Source organism: Lycorma delicatula, chromosome 12 (assembly GCF_047948215.1).
Source record: "Lycorma delicatula isolate Av1 chromosome 12, ASM4794821v1, whole genome shotgun sequence".
NCBI lineage: Eukaryota > Metazoa > Arthropoda > Insecta > Hemiptera > Fulgoridae > Lycorma > Lycorma delicatula.
Window position 1 is genome coordinate 68,476,099 of NC_134466.1, and position 14,995 is coordinate 68,491,093.

Sequence of the window (14,995 nt, forward strand, 5' to 3'; positions counted from 1 at the left end):
TTCCTTTCTTTCGCCGTATTTATTTAATAATTATTTACTTCTAAATTGAATTTCTTCCCGAACAACGATTCAGTATCATTCAGCAGTTTTTTTCAACTTATATCTAATTTCAGATAAATTTATCACATCTTAAGGAATTTTTAAAATGTATTTGTCCTGTTATTCCGTTTAAAAAGCATTCCTTTTATTGCTTATTCTAAATGTAAATTATAAAGTAGGGACCGGCGGCTCATCCTTCTGTCATTTCTTTCTGTTACTAAAAAAAAATATACGTACTTTAAATTTTTAACATTCTTGAGATCTCATACCGGTATAATATAAAATAAATTGTATTTGTTCTATTGATTTTTTCTTTAATTCTTTTATATGATGATCAGAATAGTTCCGTTTAAGTTTGAAAATCGAAATTTTTTCGCGATCACAGTATTTCCTTTACTTCGTACAAGAAAGTAAAAAGTAGAAATAGATCCGCGTTTCGACTATTAAACAGTTATCATCAATAGTAATAAAAGGTTAGTAAATATTAACAAAAATTACAATATTAACAATATTATTATTATAACAATAATAATAATAATAATATTATTATTATTAACAATATTAACAAAATTTTAAATAAAAATTACGAATCTGTAATAACTCACTCTCCTCTTGCTCACTCTCTCATTCTCTCTCTAATAATATATATATATTTTCTGTTAATTGAAATTTAGTAAATAAATAAGATTATACTCATTTGGCACTATTTTCGTCCAAGAGTTAAGTAATCATTAGGTAAATTGCTCTCATAAAGTATGCGGATGTGGCAGCACCACGATATATTCATTTCAATATTTATTTTAAACCTTACCTTTATATATACATATAGGATATAGGATATAAGCTATATATCGTTTACGAGATAGCGCATAATAAAATGCGACTAAAATTAAGGAAGTATTAATATTGGAAGAAAAATCTCCTGTCGTTTTTATTTTAAGCGAAAAGGACTAAGCAAATATCACTTCTGTCTCTTATTTCAAGAATTTCTGATTTTTTCAGCATATGGCTTCGTTTTTTCTCACCTTTTCTTTTTCCTGTTTAGCCTCCGGTAACTACCGTTTAGATAATTCTTCAGAGGATGAATGAGGATGATATGTATCAGTGTAAATGAAATGTAGTCTTGTTACAGTTTCAGTTCGACCATTCCTGAGATGTGTGGTTAATCGAAACCCAACCACCAAAGAACACCGGTATCCACGATCTAGTATTCAAATCCGTGTAAAAATATCTAGCTTTACTAGGACTTGAACGCTGTAACTCTCGATTTCCAAATCACCTGATTTGGGAAGACGCGTTAACCACTAGACCAACCCGGTGGGTTCGTTTTTTCTCACCTGTCCACCTTTATCCTGCCAACACAAATCTTATATCGGAAAATTATTCTTCGGAAGTAATCTCCAAGGAAATAATTCTCTTCTTTCAATCCTATCCTTTGGAGGTCCTCTTTTATCCTTTCATACAATTTGATTTTCTTTTTACGTTCCACAGCTCGTAAAAAAACTGTTTCTTTAATCTTTTCGGGCCCATTAAACTTCCTCCTTATTTTCTGTTTCTAGATCTTCCTGATTTTGGTAGAAATCCGTATTATATTTCTGTATCCTTTCTGTGTTACCTTTGGACCGTAGATTTTCCTTAGTAAGTTTCCTTCGATCTTAAGCAATTTTTGGACGTTTGTTAGCTACAATATATCAGCGCTATATGAGACTACTGGTCTCACTACGGCTGTATAATATCTTAATTTCACCATCTTAGAGTGATTTTCTTCTTGTAGATGTCTATGGTGATAAATCTAATCTTTTCAATTTTGATATTTTATTTCCGATCGAACTGAAAATTCATTTTATATTTTATGACCGTGTATATGTTACACTTATATTCATTCGTATTTTAACGAGGAAAATGAGAGGTGAAAAAATAATCAGAATTTTACCGGGAATCGAAACGGAAACCATACATTTATAAGAATATTCTACAGAGTTCTAAAACAAACGTTCAATCACAAAGATTTTTTTGTAATAAAAATTTTTACATTGAATTGCAGTATACGAGCGCGTGCGAGTATTTGTGTTATTTTCATCAGTATGTGACAATACGTGATCAAAAAATTATTTTTATCGGTGTATATCGATGTATGAACGGAACTCAATATAGTTTCCTATTTGTAAGCCAATATTGTATAACAATATAAATTCCATTATATGAATAAATAAATTTTAAGAAAATGTTTTTTAGTCGGTAGCTACAAACTTTTATCGTAATAAAAATTAATTTTTTTAAAGTGGTTTTTAAGAATAATTTTTTTTTTGCTTTTTAATCTAATCTAAAAGGCCTAATCGCCTTTTTGCACATTTATAATTCTAAATTATGCCCTTTTTTTTATTATATTATTTTTCTATAAGTGTAGAAACTGTGATCTGAACGCTGAGTGATTCAGAATAACTAAAAGCGGACAATTATTTTTGTACGCTTTTTTTTTAAAGTTTAATAAAAAAATAATTATCATGTAGAAAAAAAAAGGAATCCCATTTAATATAAAAAAAAAGATTAATAATATTCTTGCCAAACGTAGCAATTATGAATCTGATATAAATTATTTGTCTAATAAGACAACTTATCAGTTTATTTCTAGATTTACACAAATTATTAGAATTGTTAGAAAAGAAAACCGTAAAATCTTTATAACAACGCAATCTTAATTCTAGCAATATCGACGATTCATTTTACCGTGGATTTTAAAGTATACTATTCTATAAAATGGCTGATTTCCGGTTCGGTTACGGAAATCATAAAGAATTATCGAAGATAAATAATTTATGTTAGAGAAAAATTTATATTTGTGTAAATAATTACGTTGTAAAGAAATTGGACAATTTAAAATATAAATTTAATTTATATACCTATCATATTTTACATCTCCAACAACCGATGTCATAAGATACACGAGTCTACATCAAATCGTATTGTAATATATTTAAACACTAATAGAGTATGAATTAATTTTTTTTTTTCTTTTTCGTACAATTAAATATCTACTTATCTATTACCTCGAAACAATGAAATGACGGGACAAACGTCTACAATTAACTTGAAGGAGAGAAAGCCTCGCAGCAATTTACATTCCGTTTTATTCAAATTGCCCCCTGTAACACATGACGATGGATAATAATGACATGACATGAGGTTATTTTAGCGCGTGAAAAAATCCATGCCTGACCGGGACTCGAATCCAGAACACCTCTGGATGAAAGGAAGAGATGCTACCATTCCACCACGGAAATCGGCAGAAGTATATATACTCGTATCATGTAAACCTTTGTATGAAAACTATAAACAGTAGAATTTATATGTAAAATATATGTAAATTCCAAAAAATAGTTTTCGATTGCTGCATTAACTTCGCTCTATACAATCGAAGCAATTTACTTCTTTATATTCCGTTTTATTCAAACTGTCCCCTGTAACACATGACGATGGATAATAATGACATGACATGAGGTTATTTTAGCGCGTGAAAAATTCATGCCTGACCGGGACTCGAATCCAGAACACCTCCGGATGAAAGGAAGAGATGCTACCATTCCACCACGGAAATCGGTGACATGAGGTTATTTTAGCGCGTGAAAAAATCCATGCCTGACTGGGACTCGAATCCAGAACACCTCCGGATGAAAGGAAGGGATGCTACCATTCCACCACGGAAATCGGCAGAAGTGTATACTCGTATCATATAATCCTTTGTATGAAAACTATAAACAGTAGAATTTATATGTAAAATATATGTAAATTCCAAAAAAATAGTTTTCGATTGCTGCATTAACTTCGTTCTATACAATTAGTATTATTGTTTTTGATATTACAGTTTAACTTTTAAGCAACCGAATTTATATATTTTTACTTATAATTAAAATCATATAATTTAACATATTTTTAAAAAGGAATAATCATATATTATCGTATAACCACATATTATAAACCGCGATAAACGGTTGTTAAAATATAATAACGTATAAAAAATAATTATATATTTTTTAAAATGTTTAAATTTATGAATAAATAAAACTTAAAATAGAAGTTTTAAAAATAACACTTTACATTTTTTTTTAACTTTTAAAGTCGGCGCCTGAGTAAAAGATTAACTTTAAAAATTAAAACTACCTTACTCATTTAAGTACATTTGTAAAAAATACATAATTAAAAAAAAATTATTACATCTTTTTAATCGTTTTTATTATGGTTTTTAAGTTTATTATTTAGTTTTATTTTTATTAAAAGAAAAAACTTCTGGTATTAACAAAAAAAAGTTTACAAAAAACGGTGATAAAAGTTAATGCCTAATAAAAATATTTAAAAAAATGTAGATGTGAAAATTAAAATTCTAGCGGAAGCAATCTACGTCATTTTGCAATGAAGGGGTACAAGTCAATTTTTAAATTTATTTTTCTAATAATTTTCTTATAATTCATGAAAGGTTTTTTTTCCGTCCGGGGAAGAAAAAGCTCTGCCAGCCGCCGTCAGGCCTGCAATGACGGTAGTGCGGGGCTCCGACCCGCTAATAAACCTCCCCTACTATCATGTAGGGGCCGGATCTAAGCCATATGTTATGTACAGCCCCTGCATGATCACCCAGGCACTCTATTATCCGAATCCGTGTAACCGGAAGGCGTCCCCAGGGGGCGATCGACGAGCGACGACTCCTCGGAGTCGTCGCTAGGTATAAAAGTAACCGCCGTATAAAAGTAACGGTTCGACTGGACGTTGAACGACCAACCGGGTGTGTCTAGTGGTGAACTTGTCATCGCAAATCAGCTGACTCCGAAGTCGAGAGTTCTAAGGTTCAAATCATCGTAAAGGCGGTTACTTTTATACAGATTTGAATACTAGATCGTGGATACCAGTGTTCTTTGGTGGTTGGGTTTCAATCAATTACACATTTCAGGAACGGTTAACCTTTTTTTTTTCTGTTTAGCCTCCGGAAAAACCGTCAGGTTACTTCAGGATGACTGAGGATGATGATATGTATGAGTGTAAATGAAGTGTATTCTTATACAGTCTCAGTTCGACCATTCCTGAGATGTGTGGTTAATTGAATCCCAACTACCAAAGAACACCGGTATCCACGACCTAGTATTCAAATCCGTATAAAAGTTACTGCTTTTACCAGTATTTGAACCTTACAACTCTCGACTTCGAAATCAACCGATTTGCGAAGACGCGTTCACGACTTGACCAAACCGTTGGGTTAGGAACGGTCGACCTGGGACCGTACAAGAATACACTTAATTTAAATTCATACATATGATCTTCATTCATCCTCTGAAGGAACCACGAAGGTTAAACAGAAAAAAAAAATAGTGGAAGGAAGCAAAATGTGAGAATAAATTCATTTTTATTACTTAAATTAATTTCTCAAACATGGTACCATTGATATGTTAAATGAATAAATTAACAGTTAATATATCTTTCCCCCCTACATCCCCAAGCCGGACATCCAATTGAGTATACTAGGCTCGGGGACGTATCCTTTCCGGATCTTTTAATTGCCTGCCTCTAATTTCCGACGGAAGAAACCAGGCCCTCCCCCGCCGGAGACCGGATCTCAGTCTTTCCTTTTGCCAGCCTCAAACCGACGGCCGAAGCCGCCAAAGCGTATCCGGGAACCCACACCACCGGCCGGGCCTCGGTATTTTCATTAATTCACACCTAACGGGCTCCATCACGGGAACCCACACACAAGGGCATGTGAGCCCTCAGGAACGGGGCTGTCCGCCCTGCCCTGCTATAAACTAAAATCCTCATTATCCCAGTCGTCTTGCATAATCTTCTTTTATTCTGAGGACTGCTCTTGCAAATATTGCAAAGTTATGCCAGTTTCCGGACATAGCCAAGAGCCACTCTGGTCGGGTATGCGTCAGTCCTGCATTTATACGATGTTCCTCCCATCGCCTGCACACGAAAATAGTGTGTTCGGCATCGTCAACCGCATCACAGTAACAGCAGATGGGTGACTCTCTCCTGCCAAAGCTATGCAGGTATTGTTCAAACGCAGCATGTCCCGACATGATTTGCGTTGTGTGGTAATCTAATTCGCCATGAGAGCGATCTAGCCAAGCATCCGGGTCCGGGATAATTCTTCTGGTCCATGCGGCTACTGCTGAACCCGTCCATGCCACCTTCCATAGTTCCTGTATTATAGAATTGGCCTCGTCTTTGGTTACACCGGACGCCCTTAATTTTCGTCCTTTAATCTGCAATTCTATCGGCGGCACCGAAGAAAGCACGCACAGTTCATCATACGATAAAGTTCTGTACCCCGAGAATTGCAAAAACAATTAATACAACAATTAATATAATCCACCTTACCAGCACGTTGATATGTACTCTAGATTTTTGGGGTTACTTAGAAATCATCATCAGGAGTTAAAATTAATACATTTAAAGTCAAAAGTTAAAAAATCATAATTAAAATTTAAAAACAGTCCTGATCCTACTAGTATACTGAAAGACTATACATATACTCTGGTGGATTAAAATGAAATCAAACGAAACCATGTTATCAAAGAGATAATTATTAGATTAAATTAGTCTTTATATTTATGTTTTTAAATAACATAATGCCTTTTAAAAATTTTTGTTTAGTAATTAAATTTGTATTATTACAATATATATGATATTTTCCAAATTAGGAGTATTATAATATTTATAAAGAAATATCTAAGATTTTCATGAAATTATTATGATTGTATAAATGACCGTATTCTATTATATATTTGGCAAAGTTAGAGTTTTCTTGTTTATTATTTTTAATGCTATTTATATTCTCTAGCACGTGTGGAAAATTTACAAATGGTCATACCCACATATATAAAGTCACAATCATCAGAAAAAAGACTGTGGGTACCCTGTTTATGAAATTTGGAATCATTATCATATGGTATTTTATTAATAATCTATTTAATTAATTTATTATTAGTAACATATGCAGGTGTTAAGCCATTTTTTTATATAAGTTTTAAAATTTTTTGATTAAAAGGTCTATATATATTTTTTATATATATTTTATCTTTTTTATCAAGTAATAAATTTGTATTGTTATTTATATTATTTATTTTATTATATAATTTCTTTATAGTACCGACATTATAACAGTTAAGCAACAGTAAAGTTTTTAATTATTTCTAATTCTTTCGAGTTTCTTCACACGGACTGAATGATATTTCAGTTAATTCCGAACATTTAACACATAATTTAACTATTAATATAATTTTTACAGTAAAAATAAATTACTCAAACGATTTTGATCGGTTTCGTAAACGATATTCAGAGCGCATATGTTTTAACGATTCGGTAATGAGAGAACTTTCAATCTTATCTTAGAAATAATTTTGGATCTTTTCCACGGATTAAACTTTTTTCTACAGAAGTCAGGTATTAAAATAATTCTACTTAAAGCAGTAATTACTGTATTTATTGAACTGTTTTTAAAAATCGTTAATAAATTATTTTATTTAGTTTTTTTTTTTTTTTGTTATATAGTTTAAGTTGTATATATTTGTACATTTAACGTTAATTGTACGAGGTTAGCGAGCGAAGCGAATAAAGGTTATGTTTGGTTAGATTATGTTGATCCCGTGTACTGTTAATTAAATCGTTCGTATATCAACATAACCAGAATGAAAACGTTTAAGCCGTGCAATCCTACAGTGGAACTGCAATCCTAGATCGTGGATACCGGTATTCTTTGGTGGTTGGGTTTCAATTAACCACACGTCTCAGGAATGGTCGAACTGAGACTGTACAAGACTACTACTTCATTTACACTCGTATATATCATTCTCTGAAGTAATACCTGAACGGAAATTTCCGAAGGCTAAACAGGAAATATAAAGAAGTCCTATAATGTAAAAGATCCTTATTTCAGAAAATTATCAGGGACACATTTTATTCGTATTCATTCCTCTAATATTATCCTTGTTATTAATATTATCCTCTAATGTTTTTGTGCTGTGGTAATTTTTATACGCGGTAATTAACCCTTTCAATTAACCCTATTCTAAGCCTTTTAACTACCCGGTAACTTATAACTTTTATGAATAAACTTTCTCCTACTGAGACAACGTATATGATGTATTTCTTCCCACTGTAAGAGGTAAATTGATTTATACAATTTCGTACTGTTTTTCTTATGACTGAAACGGATGTAATGCGTCAAGGGGAGATACAAATCGGAATAATCATGGTCGCTTTCTCCTAGAGTAATGAACTTTATTATATGGCCATTCCCTAAGGTAAAAAGAATGAAAGTGTCCTTCGCCGAGCTGAATATCACCTCCATTTAAGTGGGTTTGGCATCTTGATACGCGATAGTAAGAAATGTAGGCTACGAGTATAGGTTCATTGCTAATGGAACACGAATTGCTTGTTATTCTTTTGGACGGCTATGATTTTTTTGGTCTTGAGTCGATCAACTAGAATCATTATAGTTGTGCTAGCATCTTATGTACATATTAATTTATAAAATTAATATTTCACGGTTTATTTGTATCGTCACGTTTAGAACTTTCGGAAATATATCTCCAATTTTTTTTTTTATACGATTTAATTGAAATATTTTATTAAAATACACGTATTAAAGGGATCGGTGACCGAGAAATAGTAAGTAAAATAACTAAAAAAATTTTAACATTAAAAAAAAGATTTTATTTAACTCCTATTAAAAAAATCTTGTCTATCTATGTGACAAAATTCTAGCGTCTCGGTCTTTCATCCGCAAGTCCCGGGTTCGAATTCCGGTCAGGCATGGCATTTTTCATACGCTACAAAATTTCTATTTCATATTCTTACGCACAAAAAAATAAAATCCTTTCTCATGAAACAGGAATTTCTGTGAAATTATTAAGAAAGAACAAAAATGTCGTCAGTAACTAAAAAATATTATTTTACAATTACTGCTGTATATCGGAACGAAACGGAATGAAAGAAGTGTGAAGTATATTTTATCCTCCTAGTTATTACAAAACCTGGACATTTGTCCCTAGTTGCTCATCTTTCTATTTAAATAACGTTTTTAATTATTTAAATATCCAGCGGTTATTTAATTTTTACCGACTAGTATCGATATATATTATGTTATTTTTAAAGTGGACGAGGTTTATGGTATCGCGTTCCGATGATTTTTGTTAATCGTAAATACGATTAATTAAAATTTAACGCGTTATTCGCTGGAAGAGTTATACGATCTTTGAGCGATTCTCTGCCAATCGGTGCTCTGAAGACCTCTCCGTGCTAGTGTCTTTCGGTCTATCAAGAATCTTCCTGGTGTAGACCTGCTCTTATGGAAGGTGTAACGTACTTAATTCCTGGTAATAATCACATACGATAGCCGGAATCCGTTTCCTGTCCCTCAGTATTTTTAAGAATTAATATATTGTATTGCTAGAGCGCAATATATATTTCTTTTATAGTTTTGAAAAAAAAAATGGTGTCTACCGTTTGCCATTTTTCCTCTTTTACGTATTATTATACCACCTAAATTTTTTTTTAATTCAAACGAATAATTTTTATACTTATTTTGTAAAACTCTATCCGACTATGTTTTATTTTACAAGACGGCATTAAAGAAATATATATACAGCTTTAAAAGACACTAACTTCCGCTTCATCGAAAAGTAGTCGGGTAAAAATAAAAAGGTCTTCTATAAATACTTTGACAAAATTTATTTTGTTTGATAAGATTTTACTTAATGTTTTAGCTTTTTTTTTTACTGTGTATTTTATGTTCAACGTAATTTTATACAGTAAGACAACTTTTAGTATGTGTAAGTTAAATTATTTGGGGTAAGGTATCTAAATTTCCTTTTAAGACATTTAAATTTTAATAATTTTTTATTTTGAAATATTTGTTTAACAAAAATTATCATATGCAGCTGTAGTTATAGTTTGTTACAATTAATTGAAGCTATTGATCGTCTTCTGTTAACGCTAATACCCGTAGCACGTAAATAACTATTCAGATTTGATTTCCTTTCTGGTTTTACCTATTTAAATCAGCAGAGCTTTTGTACTATTAAGTGTTTTTTCTGTTATCTTATGTTTTTTCAGTAATTAAACATGTATTGGGTCAGATATAGTACTTTATTAAAATTATCTATAAAACTAATTAAAAATTTTTTATAAAAAGAACACCGGTATCTACTAGATGGTGGATACCGATGTTCTTTGGTGGTTGGGTTTCAATTAACCACACATCTCAGGAACGGTCGAACAGAGAATGTACAAGACTACACTTGATTTTCATTCGTGCATGTCATCCTCTGAAGTATTATCTGAACGGTAATTACCGGAGGCTAAACAAGAAAAAGAAAGAAAAGAAAAAGGACTAAATCTTAAGCGATTAAAAAAAAATTATTTATTTAGAGATAGTATACTCGATGTTCTGATTACCGTACAAAAGGTAGATTAGATTTATATATCTTATATATAAATACGAAAATTTGTCTATTGTTTGTAACAGCATCAAGCGAGAACCAACCGACAAATTTCTTTCAATTTTTCAGGATACATTCCTGTTATCCCGGGAAAGGTTTCAAGCCATAAAGGCCCTAGCCCTCTTAAGGGTAAACATATTAAAGATATTCCTTAAAGAAAAAAGATTAATTCTTTTACCTCATTATATGTCTGTCACCGTGGTAAAAGAAATATAATGAAGTAAATTTTTTTCTTTAATAAATATTTATAGAATATATAATTTACTCAATACCATGAGGACAACGAACGCGTCAAAGGACAGAACGGTTAATACATTATATTATTTCCAATATTTTTAACGGTTATAATTCACGTAAAGCATATAACTTTTATCAGAATATTTTTTAAAGAATAATTATGTTAACACAAGGTTCACATAAAAGAAAATCAGAGTTTTAAAGTAATTAATATTCTGATCCCGTAGGGGAAGATTTTGTGATTATCTCGGTCGCTGAACCACCCCTTCCGTTCCTAGCCCTGATGAGCTTTACCGGAGGTTGTCTTTTAAACCCTCTAAACCTGATATCACAGTCATCGATTTGACCTCTGTCAGTATGCCACCGATGCAAATGCCTCGGCAGAAATTCCCATTAATGTATTTATACAACCTACTGTCTTGTCTTCGTATGGCGTTTTCCAACCACGTCCACCTACCTACCATAATTTACAACCCTCAACCGTTAAAATAACCGATTCGTAGAAGCGCAAATTTCCTGCGCCTTCCTCTAACACCGAAGCTTTCGCACAAAAGCTCTTTCTATATATTACTTCCATTAGACTACTTATGTACTAAGATCATTAACAAATTTTCCTAAGAAAAATATGATCTTAATTAGGCTAAATCTCGAGATAGTGAGGGTGAACTTGCTTTAAAACCTCACTCCGCTGAGATTTTATGTTGAAAATTTAATGGCATCAATATATAGAAGTAATCTGACCAAGTTAGGTCAAAATCGGTCCAGTAGTTCTGGAGATATAAGTTGATTTAGAGGACGACACCGAATACGCACATGTACATACGAACAGTTTTGAGTGTTTTAGGTGTGAAACGTCAAGATAGATGAAAACCGCATATGCTTAAATTGGACCGATTACAATACTTTCCCTTCTAGATCCATAGCTCTGTTATAGTGCCATCTAGACGGGAATGTAAAAGGAAAAAATTAGTTAATTAATTTAGTTTTTCTTAAATAATTAATTCATCATATAAGCTGGAAGTTTGTGTTTGGAATATGAAATAAAAATTTTATAACGTATGAAAAATGCCACGCCTGATCGGAATTCGAACCCGGGAACTCCGGATTAAAAGCCAAGATACTATTAATTAATAACATTTTTAAATTAAATATTATGTTTTTTCAGTTAATTTTTAAAAACTATTCATTTTATGGAGAAATGAATATTGCTTTTTTTTACTTTTTACACGACTGTACACGAGTACAGTCGTATAAAAAATTTGGATGCATGTGTGTTTGTTCCACCGTAGCAGCTCAACGGCTGAACCGATTTAGATGTATGACCCCGCGTTGGAATGCTTAGGTTCCCGGGAGTGTCATAAACTATACATATGTTTAAATAAATTTAAACAATTTGAAAAAAATATATACTATATAAAAAATTGTCACCCGTACGTTTTTTAATAATGCTCTTTCAGTAATAATTATCCTATATTAAAGAGCAATGTGTTTTTTTTTTCAGTTGTGTTTATTAATTTTTAGTATTGATCTTTTGTTGGAATATTTAATTTATTTACTTATTTTTTAACTTTGTTTTGTATTATTTGTGGAATTGTACACTTTTAAGTATCAATAAAGTGCCGATAATTGGGCGTGGACGCCCCTGGGATTTTCTTGGAACTTCGTTTTGGGAGGGGGGTAAATTAAGACCGTAGTCCCGGTGGGAGATCTCTTTGGGGTTCCTCACTTGAGGCGTGGCCGAGTTCAGGTGGGGGTGATTTTTTTGGAATCCCCTCGTTAGAGGCATGACGCAGAACTTAAAGACCGAGTCCCTACTACCTGGGGGGAACTGCGGTTCTCGACGAGGTAGCTTGATGGCACCCCCTGGAGCTCTGTTTGTGCTTAGTTGCGTGTCCGGATCCCGGGGAGGGAGAAAAAATGACGAACTCAAAAAAAAAAGTATCAATCAACACATTCCTAATTTGGCTGATTTGATTACAATCACTATTTAATTGTTTATATTAAAATTTAAAGAAATTTTTGCAGGAAATTTATTTTTAAATTATATATACGAGTATGTAAAATAATTATATATATATAAAATAGTAGGCGTGTAAAGATGTAATTTCATCCAGTTACGAGAAAAAAATATTAATTAGTGTTAACGAATTTATCATATACAGCCTGCCTGCTCCTCTTCATGACAAATTGTCATTACGTTCCCTCCGTAGAAAGGTGTCATAATTTATGAATGGTTGGTTTTTTAAGTATAAAATTATTATGAAAAATAATTAATCGATAATTTATTTCTACTGAATATTAATATCTGGCTTCTCATTTAGATATAATGAGATCGATAAAGATTTTGAATAATTAATGACTCGTTATTGTATTTAATTTATTTACTTTTTTCTTACACATAAACTCTTAACTTCATTGATGTTATGATGGACTCTTGTATCAGAATTACGTATTACTGTGTCGCCATGAGTTCCTTTGCACTATGTCAATATATTTTGTTTGTTTTTTCTCTATTTCCAACTAAACTTATCACATCTTACAAGATTCCATTTACTTACAAATTTCTTTATAATTTTTATTCTTTATCAGCCTCCCGTTTTTTTGCACCTTCCATTGACCTTTTTCTCTCATATATGTCCCTACTTGTTATCTTTTGTATTGTCAATTGTTCTAAGTCTTTATTCTCTTTCACTCTCCTTATTATAATTTCTTTTTTATTCTGCTATCCGTTTATTTTTCTAATCTTCTCCGTGTTCATATTACAAGTATCTCTAATTTTACTTTTTCCGTTTTTCGTAACTGTGCTTATTCTCATGATACAAAATACACTGTGTACGTAATACATCAAAAGACGTTTCCTCAACTCTTAACTCCATCTTACTGCATAATAATAATATTTTTTTATCTCTATTAAATGCTATCATAACCGTTTCTACTCAAATATTTACTTCATTTTATATTTATAATTTCACAGTCGTTCAACGTAGGAGCTTATTATCATCTCTTGGGATCGGATACCATCAGGATCCGATCCCTAGGTCCAACACTTGAAGCCTTTTGAACAGTCTGATATCCTTGCTATTTTCCAACATATTTAAAGCGAGATGGTTAATATGAGGTATACACATCGCACTCAGATGTTCAATTTCTTTCCCGTTCAACAAACGGGATCCCCGTGGAACTCCTGAATTTCAGTATTCTTTACGAACAGTAGTAGTTGCCCTATTAGACCCACCGAGTTCGTCTAGTGGTGAACGCGTCTTCCCAATCAGCTGATTTGGAAGTCGAGAGTTCCAGCGTTCAAGTCCTAGTAAAATCAGTTATTTTTACACGGATTTGAATACTAGATCGTGAATACCGGTGTTCTTTGATGGTTTTTTTGTTTTTTTTTTCCTACTCTCCCCGATCGGATATCCAATTAAGTATACTCAGTCGGGGAGAGTGTCCTTTTACTCTCAAAGGAGGCGTCCCCCACCCGCCGGCTATACGTCCGGCACGGCAGGTTGGCCTCCCCGGTCTCGGATCTTTTGTTTTACATTGCCTGCCTCTAACCCCCCGCTTTAGAGCCAAGGTCCGGCTATGCCGTCCTCCAGCGCCTCAGCAGGGAACCGGGACTCGGTCTTTACGCCTTTGGCCTCTAATCGACAGCGCCGACCCCACAAAGAGCCTAGGCTCCCGCAGGGACGACCCCGCCAACCGGGACTTGGTCTTTTATTTTAACCCAAACTCAAACTCGCACCCCGCACACCAAGGCGTACAGGCCCTCCATGGAGTGACTGTCCGCCCTACCTTACTGTTTATACTCCCATTCTTCTGTCTTCATCCTCTTTGGCCCGCAGGACCTCCCCGGCGAACCTGCGGAACCATTCCCAGTTCTCATTGTTGTACCCCAACCAGTTTATGAGATTTTCTGGTGTAAGACCATTAATTACTATTTGACCTCTGTTAACGGCCCATCTTTGATGGTTGGGTTTCAATTAACCACACATCTCAGGAATGCTAATGGAGGGAAGGAAAATTAAAGAAAAACAAACCAACATACTTGGCATTTATATACCTTCTTTCTTTCTTTCTTTTTCCTGTTTAGCCTCCGGTAACTACCGTTTTAGATAATACTTCAGAGGATGAATGAGGATGATATGTATGAGTGTAAATGAAGTGCAGTCTTTTACATTCTCAGTTCGACCATTCCTGAGATGTGTGGTTAATTGAAACCCAACCACCAAAGAACA